At 37.7% G+C, this 6340-nt stretch overlaps 1 long non-coding RNA gene across 2 annotated transcripts; it reads right to left on the reverse strand.

Moving 5' to 3' along the window:
- Nucleotides 1-1149: 1149 nt before the first annotated feature.
- On the reverse strand, nt 1150-5998 carry LOC307024607. Of its 2 annotated transcripts, none has more exons than XR_013803938.1 (7): nt 5370-5998; nt 4491-4624; nt 4238-4380; nt 2738-2881; nt 2312-2416; nt 1726-1864; nt 1150-1588 (listed from the first exon to the last, which is right to left on the reverse strand). It is a non-coding gene; the product is annotated as an uncharacterized lncRNA (long non-coding RNA). The 2 variants fall into 2 exon arrangements; XR_013803939.1 differs by having other exon boundaries at nt 1726-1923; nt 5370-5995.
- Between the last annotated feature and the right edge of the window lie 342 nt (nt 5999-6340).

Raw genomic sequence — 6340 nt, forward strand, 5'->3', positions numbered from 1 at the left:
TGGACGTCACAGACTGACAAGGAAATTGTAGTACCGCCGTTTGGACACAACGATTATTTTCATCAGAGTCCGGCGCACTTCCTGGGGGCTTGGTCTTGAGGTGGAAAATGCTTGTTGCCAAAAGTGCAATAAGAGTTTAGCATGTATGTATGTATGTATGTTAACTCAATGATACAAACATGGGTTAATGATTAGAGGTAACTGAGTTATTTATTTAGTTAAAGTTACAGCTATTCTGTTTGCAGTTCTATCATCACATAATTTAATACGATTTGTTAAAACATTGTTGTTTCTTATTTTCAGTTTGCTTCAAGCAGTGGCTGTACGAGAAAGACGTGGAGGACCAAGAAATGCTGTCCAGATTGGCAAAGACCGGAAGATACATAACAGAGAAGATAATGGATATTAACAAGAAAAATAATGTTTATAATTTCTTTGTTGCTGTTTACATTTTGAATTATATTTGTTATTTTTAAATCAAACGCATCTATTTTAGATGATATATTTATTTAGATGTAAGTTTTTTTTGTAATATTATTGTATTAGGTATAATTTATTAAATAAAAATACTGTTATGAACACTATACAATGTCTTTATTTTGATAGTTACCAGAGTACATTGTATATTTAATACTAACATAAGCTGGTGATAGATAAATGCTGGTCTGCTGGTCTGCCAGCAGACACATATTTATAAAGAAAGAAAGAGAAGGGAGGAAATGATGATAGCTAGACTCAGAATAAATCACACAGCATTGAATGGTACGCTGCATGTCATGGGGAAAAGTAACAGTGACAAGTGTAGGAACTGTGGAGTTAAAGAAAATGTGGAACATCTATAAAGCTGAAAGAGAAAAACTAAAGGATAACGTTTTAGAGGCAGAGAGGGAATGGAGTGTGGTTGGTATTTTGGGAACAAAAGGTTTGCTGCTAAAGATCTGTACAACAAAAGATCTGTAGGACTGAAGGATTAATGGTCATCCACCTTTATGATTTCCCTTCAACGTCACCACACAACCATCTCTCTGTTCCCTGCTCTCGGCTTCCTTCCATCGTGTCGCTCTTCAATCCTTCATTTTCATATCCTTCAGTATGTGCATGCAAGTGTGCTTTTGCATGTAAAAGAAGGAGTAGAGAGGAATACACAGCTAAAGGAATGAGAGCAGCTCCAACAGTAACATGCTGCATCAGAATTTATTATTATTTACATTTTATTGCACAACATGTACTTTTACTGCTGATACTTAAAGTACATTTTTGTTGATAGTATGTCTGTACTTTGACTTGTAATTTACATTGTTGTATTGGTACTTTTGCGTAAGTAATGGTTTTAAGTACTTCTTCCACCACTGCTGAAATCGTGCGAAGAAAATGTTGCCTGACCTAAGGTTCTGGGTTCAACATAACTGAGGGTTTGAACAGTTTCAAGATAAACTGCCAATGCCTGACTGAAAGGAACATGGGGGTTTGGTAGGGCCACAAGATCTTGTTCACTCAATGGGCGCAGGAGCTGGATCTCAGGAACAAAGACATTAGATGCACAGGGGGTATGTGGTCCTTCCCAGTCCACACCATAATCCTCACCAACCTGACATACGAAAGGAATAAAGCCGTTCAGAATGTGTAATCAATTACAATGTGGGTCATTTTGCATGTATTTTAAATAAATAATTGAGCCAGGGAATAAGATGGCATACATTACATCATCTAAAAAACGTTGTTTACCTGTGAGAAATCTTGTCCCTCTCTGTTGTTTAGTAACCACAACTGTAAAGGTGAACGGTGGCTTGCAGTCCTCAGCCCATGGTGATTCCATGCCTCCTTGAAACACTGAAGATGATGCTGAATATGTGGCATGAAGCACCTGTGTAGTGCATACAGGTCAATCTCTTGGTCAGGATTGAGTAATCCTTGGGCCTCCAGCTGGATGAATATTGTGTACATTTTCATACACATCTCTCCAAAGGCGCTCAATTATGTAAAAGAAAGAATGAAATACAGCCTTTATATTGTATTTTTGGCAGGTCACATTATTCAACAGTTAGCAGGATAGAAAAGTTGTACAAGGTTCTACTAGTAATGGCTGATTGACACTTATGTTCAGACTGGAGTGTGAACACAATGATGAGCGAAGTGAGAGCTGGATTTTAGGTAGTGACCAATGAACTTGTTATGAACTGCCAGTAAAACGCCCCGCTATCACCCCCTGCCCCGCCTGAGTGTAAGTATTGTTTTGTGAGGGTGGACAGACATGCTTCTTCTCTCGGTTTCATTGTACTTTAATAATTTATATTTTTTAAATCCTCCAAACCTTTGGTTATGAACACTCCGTCCAGTAATATGAGAGCTCCTGTTCTCCCCTTGTGTTTGGACCATGAAATGAGCAACCCTAACATTCTCACCCCCCTTGTCAGATCTGTAAGGGGAAAAAAGTACATTTATCTGAAGATGACTATCCAACATAATTGTACCTTCAAAAGAAAGGTCTTCTCTCGGAAAGCCTTCTTCAGGGTCTAAGCATACCCTGAAGAAGGCTGTTTGTGCCGTTCTGCGTGGGTTGTAACCCAGCTCTGTTTTAAGATTACCGAAGAGCACCTTCATTACACTTGTTTGAAATTTCGAACAGTCATTTTCTTTTTGATAATTGTACCTGTGTTACAAATGCTATTAAAATACATTTTTGTCAAATAAGTCTCATTGTACTTCATTTATTAGACATTTGTAGGACATTACATACCGAATTCGAGATGGCACGCCATATTGGCCAACAGCAGACAAGAAGCCTTCAAGAACAGTTGTAGCTCTGTTGTTGGTGGCACTACTTAAGTACACAATTAGCCTGGAGAATCCATCAATGCCACCATGAACAACAATCCTCAATCTGTGTGAAATATAACAGGATTAATTGGTTATTGAATTGGGGCCTCATGTCCAAATCACAGTTGATAAAGGCACATCTTGTTCATTAAGCTATGTTAGGAATAGGGTTGGAGGGGTATGGTTGTGGCAGGTTGGGTGATAACGTTGGATATTGCAATAGCAACATGTCCTGCAATATCACAAAACATTATTGCCATTGCAATATCCAACATTATCGTACATTGCATGTTAACCTTCTTTAAGTTAAAAAAAGTTGTACATAAATAAGCAAATTCAATGGTTTAATTTACTTTACCAAGGCAAGCAGATTTGTCAGCTGGGTGAACAACATTTATATTTTAAAGTACCTTTTTCCAACATCTAACCTCTCATCTCTACTAAAGATGGAATCACACAAGGTGCTAAAATGTTGGTTTCCGGTAGGCTAATCTCCGTAAAAGGACTTTGCCAATGGGTCCTGAGATTGTTAGTAGGCTAAAACTGATTTGACCACCTCAGGTGCTAATACAGTGCCCTAACAGAGTAAATATGAAGAGGAAACATGTGATTTCATGTGAACATATGATTTCATGGTACTGTTTGGAATTGAGACATATTTTAGATCATGTTCATACCTTTGAAAATGCTTATAAATAATTTTGTATGTCAAAGCTTACACACATTTGTTAAAATACATCATGGATGTCCCAACTAAGGGTCAGTGTGGGTGCATTTCAACCAAGCAGAGAAACACCCGATTCCAGTGCACCAACTAGTTGTGAGTTCATGTGTCACTGCTTTGTTGGAACACATTCACACCAACCCTTTGCGGATAAAATTGGACACCACTGACATTATGGTACTATCAGAAGAGCTCATATTTAGCTAGGATGTATGTGGTAGAGGGCTTGCCCCCATGCAAGGACTGTACCTTTAGTAGCATCTAATTGTGTTTTTGTTTGAAATTCAAACTCAATTATTATCTAATGAGTAGACAAGGAGTTCAATTCATATCCTCAACTAACTAACATACAGAACCCTCATTGTTATATTTTGTATTAAAAAAGGATAAAGGCATCTTTAAGTATTAATGACCTGGCCGTATATCTTTTAATGTTACTTTTTCCTCAGCCTTCAAATTGGTCTCACACTCAATACTTCCAAGGGTGCAATGTCTGTAGATAGGCCTACTTATTTCAGCAATCACACCTTCACCTCTGTTTTCTCACATGATGTTACTATTTAGTGATTTCAGGTGGTGTGGTACAGGCTTGGAACAAAGAACTGCAGGACTGCAGCACTTGAGTACAGGAGTTCAAGAGCAGTGGCCTACTAGATTATGATGGACACAGCTCAAAAAGCAGCAGGAAAAACTGACCTGATCAGCTTGTGATTACCGTCTATATGCCATAGACTATTTGGTGCAGGAACATTGTACCGACGACGCCTTGTAGTCTGGAGGGTTAACCTTCGCATCAAGATTGCTCCTGGATCCACTCTCTCCACTCCTTACTCGATGCCCTGATTGAAAAAGGAGATTTATTTGTTTATTCAAATTGGCGACTGGCTAAACCCACGTCATTTGGAATTGGGTTGAACATTGAGGTTAAACAAAAACTGTTAATTTTTACTTTGAATGTGTATGCCTCTGGACCGTAGATGTCCCAGCATCATTTTATATCCAGCATTCGGATTAGTGCGCTGAATCTCCATCACCAAGGCATCTACATCGTCATCGTTAATTGAAGAGTATAGGTCTGATTTTCTACAGTAGAAAAACATAAAACATATATATGTGTAATGTGACTTCAATTATATATTTATTACATAAGCGACAGCAACGTTAGTTAGGTGTAACAGTTAGCATGAACACAACTCCAGTTATCTTAACATTAATTTATACAGTGGCTGCAACTTCACGTGTATCAGGAAACATCTCTGACTTTAGTCATTTTTGATGAATAAACAAAAACCGCAATTTCACGATACAAACAGATTTCGGTGTAACAATAGTCATATCTGACAGAGCAGCTGTTAATAATAACTGACCTAACTTGTGTGCAACGTCAACATAAACGTTTTGGCTAACGTTGACGAACATCCACCAGTCTAACATATATACTCCATTTCAAACATCTCTTCGTATCATATTGCTACACAATACTAAATAATTGTTTGTCAATCATGTTTTAATTTTGTTAACTGTATTATACACGTTTTTGCCCACCAGTGTCGTCCATAGAAATAAAATAGGAGTAGAACGGACATTCCCATTCAAATCAACGTAGCAGGATAATGGATGTATTATATTTTAAGATAATGCAGGATGGTCAGAGCGGCGGCCATTTGTATGTGTACCGTTGCCATAGTGACAGTTGTAGCGGGCTGACCATATAAATAGAATATGAGTATAGTAGTATACTCGTACTCTATTTCTATGGGCTCGTTATTTGTACGACGTTAGCTAGATAGAGCAATAATTTGATTTTACGTTAGCTCAAGTAATTCACCTTAGGCCTTCTTCGACCGATCTCCTCTGAATTGTGCGGGATGACACACCAAACAGATCCGCGATTTCTCGGGTTGATAGACCGGACAGCACATAGGTAGCGAGCATATCGCATGGAATATCCAGAGGCGGGCGTCCTGCACCTGTGCTTGAACCAACTTCTTGGACATCTTCCACACGAACACGGTGCTCAATCAGTGTCAAAGTATTTACAACTTCGTCATCCGTGTCGATATCTCGAAGAGCGCTTATCCGCCCGAGTACTTCGATAAAGTCTTCAATATGGGCCAACACAGTATCTGTTGGTAAACCGTGTTGATCAATTTGATCTGCTAAGGATAGCATAGCATCTTGGAGCCCACCGACGTCTTCCATGTTGTCTGCCCCGCCTTATTTTCATTTAGTAGTTATTATATAGTTTATAAAAAATGTTTTAAGTCCTTCTCCTCCATTTTCTTCCTCTTCTCGAGTAGTCAGTGTTGTGGTGCTGTTGCTTTGGTCTGGGTCTCTGGATCTGTGAGCTAACCACGCCCCGTTCATTTGCATATAAGGAATGGAAATGTCTCATCATGAAATGTCTCATCATGAAATACAAGTCACCTGAAATAAATAAATGCATCATTATGAAATACAAGTCATCTGAAATAAATAAATATGTCATTATGAAATACGATTCTCTTGAAATAAATAAATGTGTCATTATGAAATACAAGTCTCTTGAAATAAATAAATGTGTCCTTATGAAATAAAAGTCTCTTGAAATAAATGTCTCATTATGAAATAAAAGTCCCATGAAATAAATAAATGTGTATTTAAATGTACATGTATACATATTTATTGCCTCATTTATTTATTTCATAATTTATTTCATAGGCATATTTATATATATATGTATTTATTTAATTATTGATGTATTTATTTATTTATTTAATTTTGGCTTAAATGGCATTCCATAGAGAAGAGCCTGTCAAG

The sequence above is a fragment of the Notothenia rossii genome (assembly GCF_949606895.1).
Source record: "Notothenia rossii genome assembly, chromosome: 11".
NCBI lineage: Eukaryota > Metazoa > Chordata > Actinopteri > Perciformes > Nototheniidae > Notothenia > Notothenia rossii.